Source organism: Pleurodeles waltl, chromosome 9 (genome assembly GCF_031143425.1).
Source record: "Pleurodeles waltl isolate 20211129_DDA chromosome 9, aPleWal1.hap1.20221129, whole genome shotgun sequence".
Taxonomy (NCBI): Eukaryota; Metazoa; Chordata; class Amphibia; order Caudata; family Salamandridae; genus Pleurodeles; species Pleurodeles waltl.
This window is the reverse complement of record NC_090448.1, coordinates 658,301,215-658,321,720: the sequence shown is the minus strand read 5'-3', so window position 1 is coordinate 658,321,720 and position 20,506 is coordinate 658,301,215. Positions and strand designations below refer to the sequence as shown.

General features: G+C 44.1%; 1 protein-coding gene across 3 annotated transcripts in view; it reads left to right on the top strand.

The window, feature by feature from the left end:
* The first annotated feature begins 6,718 nt into the window (after positions 1–6,718).
* LOC138259831 (proton-coupled zinc antiporter SLC30A1-like) overlaps positions 6,719–20,506 on the top strand; it is a 127,135-nt gene continuing 113,347 nt past the window's right edge. The window contains exons 1-2 of one of the 3 annotated variants that reach the window (XM_069207727.1): positions 6,719–6,942; positions 7,530–7,646. The gene's annotated coding sequence lies outside the window, so the exon portion shown is untranslated. Of the gene's footprint in view, positions 6,943–7,529; positions 7,695–20,506 lie in introns of all 3 variants that reach the window. The other 2 variants (XM_069207726.1, XM_069207725.1) reach the window with 2 other exon arrangements.

Below are 20,506 nucleotides of genomic sequence, written 5' to 3'. Positions count from 1 at the left end.
CACTTAGTGCACCCTGAAGAAGGTGGCTCCCACTCTGCGGTCCCACAGAAACGCGTGTCAGAGTAACACAGGGAGAAGGAAGAATCACAACTTATATATTGTTGTAGCATCAAGTTTTTCTGTATATAAGAGATCTGGATCCATATATGTGTCATAACCTCTTTGTTGTCATTGCCATACAGATGGTACTACTGTTATAGAATATGCATCCTCTTTATTGATTTTCTTCTATATGAATGTATCTGATCTATATACTGCCTAAACATGTGACCACACAATACCCCTGTGTATGACTAGCATTGTTTTCAATAATATTTTGTGTGGTATGATTCTATTGTGCTTGGGTTGTGTGTGTGGTATGATTTCAGTGTGAATGTATATGTTGTACATTTTTATTATGAGATGTCTGTGACCCAGATGTACAAATATACTTGCTTTTCTTTGGGCTTGACCCCACAATTTATATACAGATATTTTCAATTGTGTGGATGTGTTCAGTGCTTAATTTGTAAATAAAAAGGTGCGTGCTCAAAGCCCTTCTCTTAAACAGCGGCTGCTGCAATGAAATGTAAGAACACAGAATACTGAGGCAGCGCAATCCTGAAGCCTTCTCGGGCCTCTTTAATCCATTTAAAGCCACTCCCTGCCCCTTCAGCTCACTCTTGTAGCTTTCTGCTTTCTCTCAATGTGACGCTTTTTCGTTTTTCCCTTCCTCCGTCTTTCCCATATGTGTCTTTTGCTCGCTGCAAATGATTGAGGCAGAAGACTAAGCCCCGGCCCTCAAAAATAAGTGCCGGTGCTCAGCACCAGAAACAACAAGCACAAATTAAGCACTGGATGTGTTTTTCATTGTATTAAGATATTGTTTGAATCATATAATGAGAACTTGAGTTTAATAAAATCATGGGCAATCCAAGTTTGCCTCTAACCTTATCTCTGTTGCTTCAATGTGTGGTATTATTTGAAAGCAAGAATTACGTTTTTGTTTTTTCATTACCTGTAGGCGGTTTATGTGGTTCTTTTTCAGTCATTTTCCCAGGTTTGCTGTCTTCAGAGAGTCTCTTTTCAGGGGCCCTCATTTTGATAGCTATTCGGGGCTGGTGTCCAAGCCAGACGAAGGTGCGAAGTAGACACACTATTTCCGTGAACCAGTTATTTGGAATGTAGAGCGGGAAGTTTTGTAGTATATAAAGAAAATGGGGGAGTATCATAATTTTTATTAGTGCAACTCTACCAAGGAGGTTCAGGGGTAGGTCACGCCGTGCAGCCAGGCTAGCTTAATGCAATTTTTAGTAATTACTGTTAATACCTGCTACTATTGATGCACTTGACTGTTTAAGCCACGTTTTATGCAAACAGCTATGCCGTAGCTTTTAACGATGTGACTATACAGTCGGAATCCCAATGCTATTGGCTACTTGTGAAATTTGGAACACTGCAATATATTATTTTACATATGACATCTGTCTGTTGCGATGTATTTGTATGGGATTTTATCTCAGAGGTGAATTAACAGTAATATTGATAAAACAATGAAAGAAAGGAAAGCCTGTGGGCCGGGTGTTTTTTTTTAGACTTGTATTCCCATTGTTGGCGTCTTAACTATTGGCCCCATATGAAAATTTTTGATCTACCTCCAATCCTCAAGGCACCTTTTTGCAAGTTATGATTTGCCTAATCTCTAAACCTGGGAAAGATACATATATTCGTAGGAACAATTGTCCAATATCATTAATTAATAATTATTTCAAAATATTTGTTAAAATATTAGCTAATCGATTCGAGCATTTTCTCCCTAGTTTCACAAAATCAGAGCAACTTGGTTTTGTGAAAAGAAGGGTTTGCTTCAGACGACAGGTTTAAAAAAAATATTATTAGCATACTGAAGTTGAGGAAATCCCCCTGGCGGCATTGTGTTTGGATGCTGAAAAAGCCTTTGCCCGCTTTTATTGGGACTTTATGTTAAGGATATTGAAAGTAATGGTTCAGGACCTACATTTTTAAATATGATTTTATTTTATATATGAGAATCCATCAGCTTGTTCTTTTCTGAACAATATTATTTAATCTCTCTTCCTGATTACCAGAGGAACAAGGCTTATTTGTATTTTATCTCTTGAAACATTTTTGTCTGGATCCGACAAAACTCTAATATTGAAGGGTTCCATTGTAGATCTGTTCAAATTAAATATTCTGTGAATTCAGATGGATTCATGCTTAAGATGCTTAATACTGAGAGTTCATCGCTAGCTTTTATGAAGAAGTCGGAAAATGTTCTTATTTTTCTGGATATAAGCTAAATTTAAATAAATTGAAAGATCTCCCTTTAAATAAATTCTGTTTCAAAGACATTTTTAAAAATTATGACTTAATTTGGTGTAATGAAAAAATGAAGGGGCATATTTATGAAAAGTGGCACTGCACCTAGTGCAGCACCACTTTTCTTGTGCCCCTTAGCACTCCCCCTAACGCCACCATGGTAGTACTGTATTTATAATACTGCGCACCATGGCGGTAGTTAGGGTGACTAGCGTCATAATTGTTTACACTAGTCTGGCGATTTGCAGGACTAGCGTCAAAAATGATGACGCTGATCCTGCAAAGTATCCAGAAGCCCACTGTAATGAATAGGAGGATCTTTTTAATGACTGCACATAGTAGGTGTTAAAAAATGCCAATAAAAATGGTGCAAAATAATCTCATAGATTCCTTTGACCCATCTTTTCAACCCCCCTACCCCCTGGAACACCTTGCATACATTTTGCCTCGCGCAGGCATAATGTGGTGCAAGGGGTTACAAAGTGGCGCAATGCATGCATTGTGCCACTTTGTAAATATGGTGCAGCAATTTTCCTCTTCCAACGCCACATTAGCGTAAAACAAATGACGCTAATCTGGAGATGGAACAACGCAAAGGTTCCATAAATCTGGCCCAAAGTATCTGGTGTTTGGTTCTCTACGTCGATCAAAAATACCTTAAAATATAACTTGCACTATAGTATGGGAAAATTGATTTTTTTGTCAACATGTTTCCTGTTGTATCTAGCCTGGTGAGCTAGATTGGATTTTATTAAAGTGATAATTTCAGGATAATTATATACTCACGTCCCATGTTACAGGTTAATATACCAAAGTCCTTCTTTGATAAGCTAGATATTTTATTATGTAAATTTGTATGGCAAAATAAAAAACCTAGAATACCTCTTTATAACAATGCTACCTAAAGAAAAGAGTCAAATTCCCTCATTTTCACATTCTAATGATGATTTTTTCCTTAGATATCTTTGGTTTTGTAATGTAGGAGTCGCCTTCCAGTGACTATCTGATATGTATTGAGATGTGTAGTCTTTGTTGACCCCCTTCTATTTCTCCAATTTTATTTCTATATGACAAAAATCTGTCTCTTTAACTTTACCAATTTACAAAAATATGTGCAAACTATATCAAATGTGTGTTTCTCATAATAAAATAGGTGGTAATAATATACGTATTTCCTTTCCTATCTGGAACATTAAGACTGGTTTAACAGATGTTTTCTGACAAGAGGTATGTTGGGGTACATCAACACTTTGATAATACCGAGTTGCTGCCTTAAGCTCAATTACAAAATAAGTACTGTTTACTAAAATCCTGTTCAAATCAACAAAGCACATTAAAAATAATTACTTCTAACTTTAACAATGTGTGACTACTTCAATATTACCTAGGACTTATGTGTGTTTAACTTACCTCCTAAAGCTTCTGTAATATATTCAATATTGAATGGTGCAAAGGTTCATGAAGTCAGGTGTAAAATAAAGGTGGAATGGGAAAAAGGACCTTGAAAGACATTTTTCACCTTTAATATGGAATAATATAAGGACAGAGATTTTTTCTACGTCAGGTGTCACCAGTGTTACCCAAATTCTGTATTCTCTTCTTAAGTAAGCATGATTTACTCCTATTTTCATTAATAAATGTAATTGCTCTAATACCCACTTCTTGTTGGTCCCCCCACTTTCTCCTTGTTAACATATTGGCCCTTATTATGAGTGTGGCGGTCTTAAGACCACCACACTCGCGGTGGTGGTCAGACCGCCGCCATAGTGGTGGTCTGACTTCCATATTATGACAGTGGCGGAGGCACCACGGTTCAATTGCTGGAACTGCCAGGATGCCACCAGTCAACAGCCTGGTGGTCTCGGCGGTCGTAATCTGCCAGGGCAGAGCTGCCCTCCAGATTACAAGTCCCCTTTCCGCCAGCCTTTGCATGGCTGTCGGAACACCATGCAAAGACTGGCAAAAAGGTGATGTCGGGGGCCCGCTGGAGGCCCCTGCACTGCTCATGTACTTGGCATGGGCAGTGCAGGGGCCTCCAAGGACAACCCCATTGCGCTTTTCCCTGCCCGGTTTACAATTACAGTGAAAAGCCGCAACATTGCCGCCAGCTCGATTACGAGCCGGCATCAATGTTGTGGTGAGTTTCCCGCTGGGCTGGCGGGTGGAAACGCTGGCCCAGCGGGAAACTCGTAATAGGACAGGGAGGGATGGCCACATAGGCCTCCGCCACCCGCAAAAGTCGTAGTGAGCCCCATTATCTACGAATGCAGTCTTGTTATGGGTTGCTTTTAAACTTGTTTGGCAAAACATGAATTATATTTCAAACTAATGTTCCCCTATCTCTGCAAAATATTTTCCTTGGCAGCATAATTAAAGAATTTCAACTGCCCTCAATGAAAGGTAAATTACTGAATATATTTATTGAAAATGAATTACAATAAATATCATCAAATTCGACCGATAGTTCAAAACTTTGCTATTATGCATTTTGGAACGGCATATGTAATCCATAAAAAAATAACATTATAAATTGTTCTTTATTTCAATTGCTTATGAAGCATACCTTTGACAGAATATGTAACAAAAACATCTGTCTTAAGTTAATGTTAGCATCTGTCAAAGTTATGTATTGTCCACTGTATTCCTTTAAATAGATATGTATTAAAACACAAAAAAGGACTTTGGGCGTAATTTTGAGTTTGGTAGGTGGAATATCAGTCACATTAATGAAGGAGTAGCCTGTTCGCCAAACTCTAAATCAGGCACTTTGTCTTTAAGAAACATGTTCAAAACATTGATTGTAAATTATACTACATCTGAAATTCCAAGAGTCATGTGTATTTCCCGTGAAACTGGCTACAACATTTTCTAAAGCTCTGCTTCACATCACATAATGCCTGTACATTTATGGAGAATGTGTTTTCTTTTCCTGTGTGGGTTTGCCATGTTAGTAGATGGTGCAAAATGAGATGTGTCCAATATATGGCTCTAACGACAGGGAAAATTGCTACCGCACAGAAACTAGCATGTGCTAGTTGCACATTGGGCTCCAGTTTAGGAAACCTCATGTATGGTGGTGAGATGGCCATGATCATTTCCAAGACATGTGAAACATGGACAGAAAATGCAGTTTCTTATGCACTGCGGCACATGTGCTCTTGAGTGGGACAGAGGAGGGTGGGTGAAGTACAGCAATTACTTCTACATACATTGGTATTTATTATTTTGTATGTGCTTTTATGGTTGTTGATACACAATCGAATAAAGTATTTCTATCTATCTATTGCAGAGGAACTGCCTGGTGTTGGTTCAAGGGAATGTGCGCTTTATTCAGGAGTTCTGATATGGTAGTACGGCTTATTCTATACCTTTACTTTACGATGTTTTTTGTCCCCAAATTAGTGTGATCCTTATTCTCAGTTTTTAAACCTGCTCGGCCTTCTTCTTTGTCAATTTCTTTCTATTTACAGCAGCATGTGTCTGTGTCGGTGTATTACCACCATCACTGCAGCTCAGTGTGGTCTGGGGGGTCGAGTAGAGAAGGGGGTAGATTATATATGACTTTCTTATGGATTTCATGATTGCCCCTTGTTGACTCAGGTGTTTAGTTGACGTAAACTTTCGGCTCAGATTTTCCAATGTGTTAAGTTGTACTACTTATGCTGAGCAGGGCAAATGTCCCTTAGCATGAGTGATGATAGCACTTTGGATTGCTGTCACCCAGTTATGCTTGTTTTGCATCCAGTGTAGGGATTTTGATGCATTGCGGTTTCAGGCGATGCCAAATGACTTTGAATGCGGAAATGTTGAATCATAGAGTTGGTTCACCCTAATGTGTGCATTTCATTATGCTGGCCTTGTGCCTCTTTTATTTGTATGCAGACCTGGGCCTTAAAATGGCCCATAAGACACTAAGGCAAAGATTTTCTCAGATGCATGCAATGCATTACTGTAGGAAAATCTGCAATAGTGGGCTGCCCAAAAGGAAAAAATAGCACCGTGCTGTATTTGCAAGTATTGCATGCCGGTGGTTTGATCGACGGTACATGCGCTAATTGTCTGGGTGTGCGAGATGCTAAACGCGGCTTAGCTCTGCGCCGCTGAGCACAGATGAGCGAGTTACGTTTTTCATGAACGTTGCACTTAAGGCGCGCCTTAAAGTAGAACACGTCCTAAGCAGATAACTACACAAGGGTCAGTCACATACCGTGTAATTTTAATGGAAATTACAAATAGTGTCATTGAAACTATCACGCAGTTTCCTTGCTATCCATTATATACACCTGGGAGGATATTTCTAACAAAGTCACACAGCGCAAAGTTGTGTCTTGTGACTGTTTTGGTCCTTGCATGGCACTGCCCTCTGATACAAAGACACGCTTTGGAAGCGGGTGTGAGAGAGAAAGGCAAGCGCAGGGAATAGGGGTGGAGGGACGAGAGAGCCGGAGTGAAGTACAGGGGGAGGAGACAGTAAAGATCCAGGGAGGAGGCCCGGACCCTCTACACACCCCAAACTTCAGAAAACAGCAGGCGCGTGAGTCTGCCAGGGCACACTGCGAGCACTCGGACCGTGTGCGGGGCAGGAGCAGGCAGCGCGCGAGGCCCTCTGTAACCACTGCTCAGGTACGTGTCGGGGGCCATATCAAGGGCACAGTCAGTGATATCGGTGTGGGGTGGAGTTACGTCCTGAGAGAAAGTGATAGCTTAGAGTTACGTCTCAAAAAGGTTCCCGAACACCGTCACCTTAAGTTAGAGGGGCTCAAACAAACGGGGTCCCCTGAAATAGGACGAACTTGGAAGGGATGAGGTCTGATTGTAGTGTGTCTTGAGCTAAATGGGACATTGGTCGCCATTCATCCTGCACAGCCACAAACTGGAAGGGATTAGGTCGTTTGGAGCGCACAGCAGCTCGCGGAGGGGGCTCGCCCTACCGGCCGGCACTGGCGTGGCGCGGCCGCAGCCCGTCCGTCGAGCTGTGAGCGGCAAGGTGCATTGGAGGCTAGCAAGGTTTGTCTACAAGTATGTTCCCTTCACAGACTTTGGGGTCAGGGGAGAGTGTTTTATCTTCCTTGGATGAAGTACGATCGGAAATGTTTTACATAAAAGTGCGTAATACCTGCCGATGGCTCAGTATGGATGTTTGCCTTGGTAATGACAATTTAACAACAAGTCAATCTGGAGTTGTTTGTATTTTCTTTCCTCTGTGCCAGTTTGTCTCAAACCCACGGATGTCGCCACGGGGATCGCCTTAACCCTGTAACAAACTCGCCTGGTGATGCCTACCAGCACATTCCAAGAATCATGCAGCTTAGTGATGTGGAAATAAGGTAATGGGTCCGGTCCACTTTTGGTAACCGATTGAAAAGGAGTCCACGGTGAGTTAGAAATTCTATTTGCCCAGTTACAAATGATTTCTACTGGCTTCATTTCAGCCCTAGGGTTTTTGGATATTGAGCACTATTTGTACAGTGGAAAGGGGGGCAAATCCTGTCGGTCATTCAGTGCTTAATTTGTAAATAAAAACGTGCCAGTGCCCACAGCTCTCCTCTGAAACAGGCGGCTGCTGCATTTAAATGTGGAGGACAGAATGCCGAGTCTGAGTAATCTTGAAGCCACCTCGGGCCTCTTTAATCCATTGACAGCCACTTCCTGTCCCTTCAACTCACTCTTGTACCTTTCTGCTTTCTCCCTTCCTGGCGCGTTCTCGTTTTTCTCTTCCTCTGTCTTTCCCATATGTGTCGTTTGGTCGCAGTAAATGCCTGATACAGAAAACTAAGCGCCGGCCCTCAAAATAAGTGCCCCACCAGCAACCACCGGCTCAAACTAAGCACTGCGGTCATTTAAAATACAAATGCACAACATTAGAAGCTAAAAGTCAGTTTAAGACGAAGACAGACATTTCTACGTAGCTGTCCAGTGGTAATGCAAAAAAGGCCGACCAATTCGAAGCCACTTGAAACCGGTCTGATGGCATTTCCACTATGGCAACACTCAAATGTTTGACTAGAAACGGATTTGTACAAATCATGGATCTATGAAAATAATTCTCTTTACAAATACTACAGGGCTACGGTGAATGAGGGAAACCTTTTTTTCTGTTGGCGTTGTATGCAACAATTTCCCAGCCAGACAGGAGCAACGTCAATGTTTGCTCTGACCAAGATGTAGCAAAAATGCAACCTTTACATTGTGTAGAAGTACTGGGACAAAGCGCTTCTTCAGTTTTAAAGGGAGTGTGTCTGCACATCTCAGCAGGGTCTAGCCCATAAAAGAGGGCCACACCGAAACACTGGGACATCGTACTTGGCCTGAAGCTGATAGAAGTCATGACATTCGCACTAGAGGCATTCAAATGTGCAAGCATTGTGAGCGCCGCAGTAAACCGCCCGGTAGGAAGATTTTTATTTTATTTTTATCAGTCCAATGTTCTTCTGAATAGTGTTGGATTGAGACACTTTAGGGCTGGAAGAAGTCACGCTTATTAGATAAATGTTGCATTACAGCAGATTCTTTATTGGAAACGAGCACGCAGTATACTATTTACAAAAAACATGTGGGTAGCTGAAGTATGAGTTCAGTGGAAACATTACTGGGGAAAATGTTCCGAGTGCGATTTCCCCCAAATGTTACATTCGTGGGCGTATTTTGAGAAGTTATACAGTTTTATCACAATTCGCCAAGTTGTGTCATATGCAAAGCATGCATTGTCATGCTGAAGGCCTGGCGTAGCGTGGGAGTGGGGTTATTGTGCGAGGTACTGACCGTGCTTACCAGTGCCAGATTCTCAGGGTGGCCGCCACTGGCGGCTTCTGACCATGGTCCCCAGTGCTAGATTCTCGCAGTAACCCTAGGGCCTGCTTTGCATATTCATCCTCAGTGGTGTCTACTTGCATTATCAGTGGCAACTTCTCACAGTCACCCCCATGGCCAGTTTCTTACACTGACCGTATAATTCTACACTATACTATAACAATGATTTCCCGTGCCAGGCTCTCACACTCATTTTCACTGTTGCTACTCATAATGTTCACTAGCCTGTTTATTACACAGCTACACACATTGATCACAAGTGACAGCTTCTGTCGCTGCACACAAGGCACACCTTCAAGGTAGGGTTCATCCATGCCAGTTTACACTTAGGCCCATATTTATACTTTTTTAGCGCCTCATTTGCGTCATTTTTGACGTAAAAGCGACACCAACTTGCAAAATACAATTGTGGTCCGTATTTATACTTTTTTTAGCGCCGCATTTGCGCCGCTTTTTGACGCAAAACGGCGCAAACCTACAAAATACAATGACATTTTGCAAGTTTGCGCCGTTTTTGCGTCAAAAAACGACGCAAATGCGGCGCAAAAAAAGTATAAATACGGGCCTTAGTGCCATCTTCTCACAAACGTGACTGAATACAACATCTCACAAGGATCAATAGAGACAGCTTCTTCCATGGCTCACCAGTGTTAGAATTCTTTAAAGTGCACACGACTGCCAGCTCAATATTCATTATGGCGCCTTCTCACGCTGTCCATCAGTACTTCCCCTTCTTCAGCTATCACTGGTGCCAGCTCCCACATTGCAGGAGTCCACTTTTCATCACGCGCCTCAAGTGTCAGCTTCATGCAGTCCCTACCAAGGCCTGCTTCTCAGAGTGACCACTAGTGATGGCTTCTCACAAAGGTACTCGGCGCCAGCCTCTCACTATAAGTACCAGGGCCAAACATTCACAAAGAACCTCAGCGCTGGCCTCTAATGATTATCTCCAGTTTAGTGCGAGCCTCTTATCATTTGTAGTACCACGGGTATCACATTCTCACGATGATCACAAGTGCCAGCTTCTCAAAGGAGCTCTGGTACAAAACTGATGGCTTCTCCCCATTCCTACTTTCAGCAGCTTCGCTTAATGGTCACTTGTGCTGGCTTCTCACGGTAATCCTCAGTGGCAGTTTCTAACAAATCACTAGTGCCACCAGTGCCGGCTTCTTGTTCACCGATTACCAGTTACCAGTGTCAGTTTTGCATATCGGTGCTGGCTTCTCACAATGTTCCATCTATCCCAATGTCTACCTTTAGCAGCTTTTCCCAATGATCTCCACAGACATCACCGGTGCCAGGCTCTCAGACCGATCACCAGTACCACTTTTACACAGTGACCCCCAGGGACAGCCAATCAGAATAATCACCGGCCTGGCTTCTTAAAACGGTCACCGTTGGCAGCATTGCACATCAGTGCAACCAGCTACTCACACTACCCACCAGTGCCAGCTACTGGCAGTGACCACCAGCACAAGCTGCCGCAATGATCAGCCAATGTTGACAATAATCATTAGTGCCACCTCCTCAAAATGATCATGAGCGCAAGCTTCTTCCACTGCTTGCCTTTGCCCCATATTGACTACCAGTGCGGGCTTCTGATGAAGAACACTAGTTCAAGCTTCTTTTTTGTTTGAAACTATTGTTACCATTTTCTATAAATAAACAAACAATGCTCAGCACAAACGAGGCAGGCGTAGGACACCGGTGTGCCATATGAAGTCGTGTGATTGATGTGGTGGAGTGCTTTTGGTGATCATCAAACCCCCATCTTCACATGTCTGTCCATGGGGACATTGAAACGTGATGTCCTGGAGACTCACAAGGGGTAGTCAGGTTTGTCATTGGGCAGTCTATCCTGATCATTTCATCCCTCTTTCCCGCACACACTCTACCGCAGCCAGTTCTCTCCATTCTATCAGCCAGAGGGCGTTTTAGCTAGGATGATGGAGAGTGCCAACACTTGTTTCCTTGGTTACCCTGTTTTAGTCTCAGATGCAAGGCCTCAACGATGCCTTGTGGTGTACATGTGCTTAAGTTACCAGCAAAGTTACTTAGAATTGTACCATGTTATTCCAGTAGTCGTCATTGAGCCTGAGTGGAATTTCAATTACACCAGAGTAATCTGAGTAATTAAATTATGCAATTACTCATCCTTGCATTTTTAAGTGATTGGGGGGGGGGGGGGATCCTACAGTCAGACCACATTTATCAAGTGTGAGAGGCTGCTCGCGCTCGATACTCATGTTCTGCTGCATTTACTGCTGTTTATCAGCCAAAAATGCATCCTTGCGTCCATTACGGATGTAATGGTGCATTTTGCGCTAAGAAAATAGTGCTACATGCCGTTAGTAACTTGTGAAAAAATCCTACTCCATGACCACATTTAGAAAGTGCGAGTGCCTGCTTGCGCCCCATATTCATGTTTTGTTGCATTTAGCGCTATTTCTTAGTGCAAAATGTATACTTACAATCATTCTTATATCCTTATAACATGCATTCACCTCCAAGCACAGTCAATGTATAAAGGTGCTACTAGCTCTGCACCCTCTCTGACATGGGATGGGTCTTGAGTTGTTCCACTGAGATATTTTGTCAAGGGTATCATATCAGTACATGAGAATTTTGTAGTGTTTTTCTCTCACTTTCACACTCCGGTCAGCAATGCAGGCTTTGTTGTATAGTTCCCAGCTTTTTTAGGGGTTGTCCCAGTCAAGTTCCCGTTCCCACTGCCTCTGTCGGGGTTTCTGTCCATGCGGGCAGGGCCTAGTAACTGCGTTTAAAGGCTAGAAATGACCTGGCGGCCCCATGTCACATTTTTCAAGAATTTTTCGAAAGTGGTGACTGGGCAAGCTGCTCCAACTATGATTGAAGTATGACGTATCCAGTGCCTAATTTGCATGTATGTGATCCCCTCTGTTCCTAAGAGATTATATTGTCTTTTGATGTTCTTGAATGATTTCATATGGCCTTTATGAAATAAGGACCCCACTATGACACAAATGCTGTCCCTACATCTTTGGAAGCTTTGTTTTCCCAATGGCTTAGAAAAATCTGAATTAAAGCATACAGCAGTGAATAGGATGGGAGCTATGTTAAGCCTAAATGGACGAGGTTGCTCTGGTTACTGGAGAGGAGTATAATTCCAAGCTATTCTAATACCGAAGCTTACACAGCACCTGGCAAAGTGGAGTAGCAAGTATTAAATAGTATATGTAACACCATTGCCTGGACACTTCTACTTTCTACCAGTCTACCAATACCAAGCCACCAGATACCGGAGCTTCGCTAGTATCTGAGTATGTGCTGAGCTGCCACCCCCCCTGTGTTTTTTTCCATAATGTTTTATTTACATTTTTCCAAAAAAAACAACAGACAGAGCCGCAATCTGTAATACATAGCTTGGTGAAAGCTAAAGGAGAGAAACTGCATTCAGGCAACATTCACAGATCAGTAAGTGGTTACAAAGTATAGGCCATGAAATCAGCAAAATGATTAAGGGTCAGGCACATCAACAGAGGGGTCAAGCACTTCATGATTCAGTAAGTATGAGCAAAGAGGATTCCAGATGTCCTTGGGTCTGGGCGTAAGGGGGAGGAGAGAGGCAGATAGCTCACTCGTATTGTCACAATAAATGAGGTCTCGTAATCAGTGAGGCGTGGTAGGTCTCCTACTGCTACCCGTTAGCATAGCAATGCGTGCTCAGATAGTAGAAGCACCACCGCTGCAAATCGTCTGTGCTGCAGTGCAAGAGGTTTGACAGATCCTAAAAGTGCTAAGAGGGGTTCAGGGACAAGCACTTGGTTGAGCATGTCTGACAGAAGGGAAAATATAGCTTGCCAAAATCTTTTTGTAGTGGTGCAAGTCCAGGTGAGATGGGCGAAATCTGCATTGTCTGCAGTACATTTAGGGCATTTGTGAGAGCAATCAAATTTAGCAAGGGCCTGGGAAGTGGTGTTTGCTCGGTGGAGGAACTTATAGTGCAAGAGTTTGTGTTGACTATTAATTGAAACCAGCTTGGTTTGTAGGCAACAGAAGCACCATACTTTGTCAGGAATGAAGGAGTTAAAATTGTGCTTCCAGGCTGTGAAGATAATTATAGTGAGAGGGGGAAGTCAGGTGGCTCCTCCGGGAAGGTGGGCAGTATCTCCCATAGGGTACTATCTAGCCGGATACTGACAAAACGGTCCATCATGGAAACTGTGCCGCCGGCCTCGAAGATGGAGCCGAGATCCAGCTTACCATTATTGAAAAGGTCACCCATTATACGGATCAGGTGGGTGTATAGTGTGTGTTTCACTAGTGTTTCCAGTGTCATTTGGAGCCATGGGTTGTCCTGAAGAGGGATGTCTGGTGAGCAGAGGGTATCACATCCAGGTATTGTCTAAGCTGGGACCATGCCCAACACGTGGTACAGAGGGTGTGGCTGTCCCTAGGTTCTCAGGGCAAGCCCTTTGAGAGAAGGGACGCCAGGGGGAGGTTGTCCGCCTGGTGTCTTTCGAGCTTCAAGTTCAAAAGTCTGGCATCAAGGTGCCATGGTCCAGTCTGCTTGTGATGAAGGCTTGTGTGGCAGTCTGTTTCGTGTTCTAGGATAGCCATTTGACAATCTTGTACAGCATGCGAAGGTTGAGGAAGCAGAGAAACTGACTGCGTTGACCTGCACTGTCATGCTGAGCTTGCTGTCCATGATTCCCTGGTTTGTGGTGTGCGCGGTTGGAGTGGGTGTAGCGCCGAGCTCAGAACCAAGTGGAGTCCCATGGGGAGTTCTTGTTTCCGAATATTAGATTCTTGAGTTCTGTTGATGTATGGTGGTATTCTGGCTCGCTGTGTTCTTATTGTGAGGATGGATCCTATCCATTTGAGGGCCACTCCATGGATTCCTATGTCATACAGTATCCTCACAAGGGTGTGGTGGAGACTGTATTGAAGGCTGCGGTGAGGTCAAGTAAGATTAGGGCTGCGGTCTCTCCACAGTCCAATAAGGGGCGGATGTCATCTGTGGCCGCAATGAGTGCTGTTTCAATGCTGGGGTTGCTTCAGAATCCAGATTTAATGTGGTCCAGTAGGTTGTGGTATTCAAAGTACCTTGTGAGTTGTCTGTTGATGGCCTTTTCCACCACTTTGGCTAACTAAGAGAGCAGGGAGGTGGGCCACAAGTTACTAAATCTGCTTGAGTCAGCTGATGATTTTTTAAGGAGGACGTTGACTGTTGCATGTTTTCAGTCTTCAAGGAAGGTAGTAGATTTGATGGAGATGTTGGTGATGTGGGCGAGGGCGCTGCAGATTGGTGTTGATTTGGTGGGGGCATGGGTCCATTGGTACCCCACAGAGTACTATTTTCATGATTGTTGCAGTGTCTTCTGTGAGTGTTTTCCATTCCGTCAGGTGTTCTGTCAGGTGTTCGTCTTCAATGGTGGTCAGGTTGTTGATCTTAGAGGTCTGTTTGTTGTTTGAAGTTGCTGTAGATCTTCTCTTTTTTGTTGTAGAAGAAACTGGACACGCTGGTACAGAGCTTCTGTGATGGGGTGATGGTGTTGGCTGCTGCTTTGGGGTGGGTAATTTTTTTAAAATTGAAGAGATCTCCTTGCAGCTCTTGAAGATTGCTTCTGCTTTCTCAGTTAACACTCTCCTTTTGCGCAGCTGAAATGGGTAGAGCAGCAACCCGGGTCAAGTGAGTGAAGAAACACTGTAGTGCGTCTGCGGAGGATGACCGGACCAGGGTTCACGGCGCTGGGTGCGTTCCAAGCATGGATGGGTGCAGACTGGTTTGCTTTTGGTGCATCTGCAGTATATTCATGTTGTGGCCACTATTAAGTAGGTGCTGGGGACGCAATGGAGAGGGGGGTGGTGGCCGGGGTTAACAAGGAAGGAGAGGCTAGAAGACGATATGCCGGAGAGCAGGTAAGGAGTGAATCCATGGGAGAAATGTGACCAATGAGTCACAGAAAAGGCAAAAGAATGGGGAGAGAGTTACAAAAGGAGTCACAGAAAAGGCAAAAGAACGAGGGAGTGATTCACAAAAGGAGTCACATAAAAAGCAAAAGAACAAGGGTGAGAGACACAGGAAAGGCAAATGGACAGGGGTGTGAGTCACAGAAAGGTAAAAGAATGGGGGAGAGAGTGACAAAAGGAGTCAGAAAAAAGCAAAAGAGCGGGAAACAGAGTCATAAAATGAGTCACAGAAAAGGCAGAAAAAAGTGGAAGAAAGGTGACAGAAGAGTCCCTGAGGGGAGAGAGAGAGAGGGCAGAGGAGGAGAGAGAGCAGCAGCACCGGAGGCATGAGCTGGGTCAGAAAGGGCCTTGACTGGCTGGAAGACCAGTACCGGTCAGTCTAGGGCGGGGCATCTGCCTTTAATTTCCATAGGAAAATGTTCTAGAAATTCTTGGGATATGATAGTTCATGGTCCACTTCTCTGTCCTGGTGAGGATCTCGTGGATTGCATTGCTTTGTCTCCCTTGACTTCCTACCTTCATTTAGCTGGTAGCATTTCTTTGATGGTTGTGTCTCTTCACCCTCTGTTGGATTGTTGGACGCCATAGTTATGTTCCATGAGTTTCTTATGGCACATTCCTGCAATGAAAAGTGGCCCTCTATCGAGCCATTGGCACTTCATGGGATAACTGGCCAGGATTCGCACTCAGTACATTCTTGCCGTCCTTTTGTATTTTCTCCTCCTGCTGCCCAACATCCCCACTTTGAGGACTCTCTGAGCATCTCTATTAACTGCGTTTGTTTGTGTGTGATGCTGTGCCGCCTTGTCACATTATGGTGGTTTCTTGACTCCTCAGTGGCCTTGGTCCTGTTCAGTCCCAAAGGGTCTAGCCCCCACCCCACCAACAATATGGCCCCAGGCTCTGTGGACAACAATGGGAATCTCCAAAGCATCAAGACTGCGAGACAGCATGGGGGACACTTTAGGTGCTGACTCTGAAAGGGCCATAATGTTCTTCTCAACCTTTGACCTCTTTAGACTCTGGGAAGAATGTACATGGCACTATGTATTTGACATTCCACCTGTAGGCGACTATTCAAAGACACTTATCACATTGTCTCTGGTGGTCTTTGCTCCCTGGTATGGCTAAGGTCTAAAGTCTGTTGCCTGTTGAAACATTATTGTGCAATCTGCCACTCCCTTGTTTCCTAGGGAAGAGTTTACTGCATCTTCTTCTCTGTGTAGTGCTTCAGTGGCTCCCTGAGACAGTTGCCCATTCTTCACATGGCTGTTTGCAAGATGGTGGCCGTCAAGTGCTAACTATGGGGTCAGATTACTGCCCACTAAGCTTGTGCCCAATTTCAGGGCTCTCTGATGTGGCCATCAGACCCCCCCATCTGCAGGTAAAGAACTTTTGTGGAGTGACAACCCCAGACTGCTGTAGGGCATGCCCAGGTCCTACTGTGACAGTGACTGACAATTCATCAGTGCCTCCACAGAAGCAGGGCCCCTCCAGCTCCGCCTGTTTTAGCACCCAAGTGCCCAGCCTGCATGAGCAGTGTCTTGAGACCAAGTCATGGCCACCATCCTCTGTTTCACCTTCATTTGATCCAGACAGTGCATGTTGAGGCTCTCACCCTTTCTCTTCCAAGCCACTGCTGTGCACGTTCAGCAAGTTTGTTGCCAGTAAGGGGAGTGATGAGAATGGGCCAGACACAGGGTCAAACTGGCCTAAAGGGAAAACAAGCAGCCCTGGAAGTGTTAATATGATAGGTCAGTGTTTGGGCCTTTTTAGGATCGAGACTGCGAGAGCATGCACTAGCACATGTGTCTCGCTTGCGAGACTCTGTTGTTAACTAAATAGGGCTTGGAGCCCGCCTGTCGCTTACCATTTGTTGAGTTGCATGGCACTCTTTTTTACAGCCTTGTAATTCATCATTACAGGCCTAGCATAATTTCCATTCCTGTCTCTGGAGCTGGGACTAAGCACTAACTGATTCAACCTAATCAATGCCCATCCCAACATGATCAACATACTTCTTTTTAACTTCCAGGGCCCTGAAAACAGAAGGCATGTGCCTGGAAAAAACATGCCCAAAAAGATAAATAAAATTGCTAAATTTTATTTTCTAAAGTTAACTCTTTTCTTTTATTGCGTCAAGACTTCTTTTCTCACTTTGCACCCATCTTTTGTTATTGCTCGTAGGCACAGTTCTCAAAACATGGCAATGATCTAGTTCTAACTTTTGCAAAGTGACATTGTTTTTTTATGTGTAATTTTCAAAATTATGCTTTAACACATAATAGTGCAGTGCTCCCCAGTCCAGCCCATTCAATCCAATTCACCCCACTCCAATCTACACCAAGCCACCCCACCTCACCCCACACCAAGCCACCCCACTCAATCCACTTGACCCCAGACCAGTCCAATCCAACTCACTCCACACTAAGGCCCGTATTTATACTTTTTTTGCGCCGCATTTGCGTCATTTTTTGATGCAAAATCAGCGCAAACTTGCAAAATACAATTGTATTTTGTAGGTTTGCGCCATTTTTGCGTCAAAAAGCGGCTCAAATGCGGCGCTAAAAAAGTATAAATACAGGCCTAAACCACTTGTCCCATTCCACTCCAAATCTTTCACCCCACCCCACTCCAATCCAATCCAACCCACTCCAGTCCACCCCACTCCTTTTCAATCTAATCCACCCCTCTTGAGCCCAATCTAATCCACCGACCCTACTCAAATCTACTCCACTCCAATTCACTCCACTCCACCCCAAATGATTCCACCCCAATCCAATCCCCCCTCACCCCAATGTAATCCACCCCAATCCTATCACTCAAATTCAGTCCACAAACCCTAATCCAATCTAATCTACTGCACTCCAATCATCCACACTCCAATCCACCTCACCCCATCCAGTCCACCCACTCCAATCCACCCCAACCCACCTCACTCTTATCCACCCTACTCTACTCCAATCCAATCCAATCCAACCCACTCCACCATATTCCACCTCACTCCACACTACACCACTCCACTCTACGACAATGCACTCAGACACTCTCTACCCCCCTCAACTCTATGACACTCTACTCCTCTCTACAACACTCTACTCCAACAAATCCACTCTACAACACTACTCCCCCACTCCACTCTTTGTCACTCCACACCTCTAACTTTTAGCCATGTTGAAAAGCAGCCACACTGGTGTACAACATGGTAAAAACACATTGCCAAGTCATTAAGTCAATAGCTCTTGTATAGGCAAGACCTATTGGCTTTACCACTGCTTGTTCTGATTGTAAGTGGGTCTTTTTTATGGTTTGCTTTGATGTTTTTTTACTGTTAATTTTCCAGATACTAAAGCAAACGCTGCCTGGAGCAAGCTCAAATCCATGCAGTTTCTCAAACCTTGCAACACACACAGTTCAAAACTTTCCCAATTTGCAAACACGGGTTCGTTTTTGAGCTATGGGATTTGATAATCGGAAGCCACCTTTATTTTGATGCCTGGGCCTATTTTCTGTCCCAGCCCGACTTTGGACAGATACCTATGCAATCACAGTCAGCTTCAATTCAACATGTGTTTTGTATAGTTCACTAGTCCTGCGCCTGGTATTAACTGCCCCTGGGAGTGTCTGCGTAGGTCTATTGCAGGCTTTCTGTGTGGGGAAGGAGCAGAATCACAGATTCACTTCCATTCCTTTCCCTTGCTGCCATACCCCTTTACCATATCTATAAAGTGCACTAACACTGAAAGTTTCCTGCCACTTGAATAACAGAGGAATAAATAAGGACTTAATATTAGATGAGCCGGAAGATTTTCAATGCAAATCTATATGCTGGTTGATTAGTAATGGCTCTGATGTGGAAAGGAAGTGAGTTTTACATCTTATGGGTAAGATAGCAAAATGATCAGCCATGGCCCGTCCATATGGGTGAAGGGGAAACCCCCTCAACTTTTCCCAGACAGGAAGAGTGTCTGCCAGGCTGAGCAAAGTTCAGCCCGACAGATGCTCTTCTTGTTCAGGTCAAGCAGCCAGAAGTGAGCCATGCGCTAAATGTGCAGGCTCCTGGCTGCCAAAGCTGAACTTTGCCAGGCTGTGGATTTCACAGCCCCGTGCGCGGGACCTCCTCAGTCTGGCAAAAGTGCCTGAAGGCTCTCCCCCTCGAGATGAGGGGGAGTGTCACTGATTGCCTTGGACCTAGGCACTTCAGTTTTAAGCCCTGAAGTGGCCAGGGCTGAGTGTCTGTCAGTGACAACTCGTCACAGACTGGGTGAGGTCAGCAACTCTCACTGTCCTAGTCTGTTCTGAATGGGAAACTGCTGCTTTCTCCTCATTGGCTGACCTAGGGTCAGCCAATGAGGGAATGCAGAAGTCCCAACCCTCCTGGGACCTCAGAGGCTCTCCTCTCCCAGAGCTGCAAGGCAGGTAAGTTTTATTTTTTTAATGTTTGGTGCAAACATTCCTGTGCATGTGTAATTGTATGAATTTGCTGTGAATGTCATGAATGTGTGTGTGTGTGTGTGTGTGCACAGTTGTGAATGATTGGGTGTGAGTGAGTGCTTATGTGTGCATATGTGGCCCACCCACATCTCTCCCTGTCAAAATTACTAGCCACCACTGGAAAGGATCATCCTCTATAATGTCACTGTGGGTTCACTCTGGATACCCTGAGTTGCTCTTTGGAAAAAGTAAGCACATGGGGCAATGTGGGGTAAGTAGAAGAAGCTTTAAGTTGTATAGTTCGTGATCATATTAAATTCTGTGCTCATGGTGTAGGGCCTTCAACCCTATGCAATGCTGTACTGGTGATAATTGTAAAGAGGTGGCGTGTATTTGAGACATGTTCAAATTTATGCTGCTTGCATAGTTCTGGGTAACTTGGAGTTTAGTTAAAGGTGTATTTACCCAGCCGCCAGGTAAATAGGGAATTTCCACTGCTATTTACAAGGCTGCTTGGCTAAATAACAGAAATCATGCACTATTTTACCGGTGACCATGTAAATAGGTAGCAAACTTCATTATTTACCTGGCCACTGACTAGCAGAGAGTATGTACTGTTTGGCCAGCGGCCGTGCAAACAGCAAAGAAACTTCACTGTTCACCCGGCCACCAACTAAATGGCAGAGATCATGTACTATTTGGTTGGTGGTTGTGCAAATAGCAAAGAAGCTTTGCTGTTTACCCAGAAACCAACAAAATAGCAGAGATTAAGGCCCGTATTTATACTTTTTTTAGCGCCGTATTTGCGCCGCTTTTTGACGCAAAAACGGCGCAAACTTGCAAAATACCATTGTATTTTGTAGGTTTGCGCCGTTTTTGCGTCAAAAAGCGGCGCAAATGCGGCGCAAAAAAAGTATAAATACGGCTGTAAATACCATTTGGTGAAGAAAATTTACAATTTATGCTATCGTTGGTTAAATAACTGACATTC